A 1,692-nucleotide genomic window follows, 5' to 3' on the forward strand; every position below is an offset into this window, starting at 1 on the left:
TACCATGCTTACACAGTTGCCAGTTACATTACAGACCTATGCAACCAAATTAAAGTGCACAAACCTAGTTTTGTTGTGAAGTTGTGCATTTGAATAATGTAATATTATCTTTAAATTATTTCCGTGTCATCTTTGTACACATTGTCGGCCTTAATCATATGTGTAAATATTGTTGGGTAAACTATGAGTGTAAAGGTCTAATATTATTTTACAGCATTGCATTTGTGTACAAGTCTTAGTTTAAATCATTTACAGCATTGATATTGCTGCAAAATTTAAGTAGTTTCTATTGAAAGCACTTACAGTTTTTTAACTTATATTTTGAGGTTCGCCGATGACATCGTAATTCTGTCAGAGACAGCAAAGGATTTGGAAGAACAGTTGAACCGAATGGACAGTGTCTTGAAAGGAGAGTATAAGATGAACATCAACAAAAGCAAAACGAGGATCATGGAATGTAGTCGAAATAAGTCGGGTGATACTGAGGGAATGAGATTAGGAAATGAGACAATTAAAGTAATAAAGGGGTTTTGCTATTTGGGGAGAAAAATAACTGATGATGGTCGAAGTAGAGAGGATATAAAATGTAGACTGGCAATGGCAAGGAAAGCGTTTCTGAAGAAGAGAAATTTGTTAACATCGAGTATAGATTTAAGTGTCAGGAAGTCGTTTCTGAAAGAATTTGTATGGAGTGTAGCCATGTATGGAAGTGAAACATGGACGATAAATAGTTTAGACAAGAAGAGAATAGAAGCTTTCGAAATGTGGTGCTACAGAAGAATGCTGAAGATTAGATGGGTAGATCACATAACTAATGAGGAGGTATTGAATAGAATTGGGTAGAAGAGGAGTTTGTGGCACAACTTGACTAGAAGAAGGGATCGATTGGTAGGACATGTTCTGAGGCATGAAGAGATCACCAATTTAGTATTGGATGGAAGCGTGGAGGGAGACCAAGAGATGAATACACTAAGCAGATTAAGAAGGATGTAGGTTGCAGTAGGTACTGGGAGATGAAGAAGCTTGCACAGAATAGAGTAGCATGGAGAGCTGCATCAAACCAGTCTCAGGACTGAAGACCACAACAACAATAACAGCATTGTTTATTGATCTCTTAACTTATATTAATTGATGTTTGCTTGGTGTTTCCCATGTTTTCTGCGAGTTTGGGTGCGTGGGAGCGGCGCCACGTTCCGCTTCGGTGCACAGAAGTTGTGATGTGCCGACTAATGGGCCCCGGCGTTTATGTGTTGTTTTGGACGGCTGGTCTGCTGCTTCCGCCATTTTAAGTTAAGTCACCTTTTGCCCAGGGCACCCTCACATCACTGCCCATTTGATAAACATTTAACATCTCTCATGTACTTAAAAAAATAATTTCAATTTTGTTTACCAATGAATTATATTAAGTGTAATGTATTGTGCTGGTTGCGTTATTGCTCAGAGAAAATTTTTATCTTATCCACCTTTTTAAATTACTTCAGATTTATTGTTCATTAAGTAATTCTAATTTTCTGCTTGCTTGAGAAGGAAACTATTGGTCATTTTGGATATAGTTTTTAAGACGGCCACGTGTTGATTGTATGTTAGCTGTTTTATAAATGTGGTCTTGAATAAATTGTTAATTTATTTATTTATTAGTTGTGTTTAAGGAGTGACATTATTGGGGCTTGACATTTCAAAGTCAGAGTGGCG

The sequence above is a fragment of the Schistocerca americana genome, chromosome 9, assembly GCF_021461395.2.
Source record: "Schistocerca americana isolate TAMUIC-IGC-003095 chromosome 9, iqSchAmer2.1, whole genome shotgun sequence".
Lineage (NCBI taxonomy): Eukaryota > Metazoa > Arthropoda > Insecta > Orthoptera > Acrididae > Schistocerca > Schistocerca americana.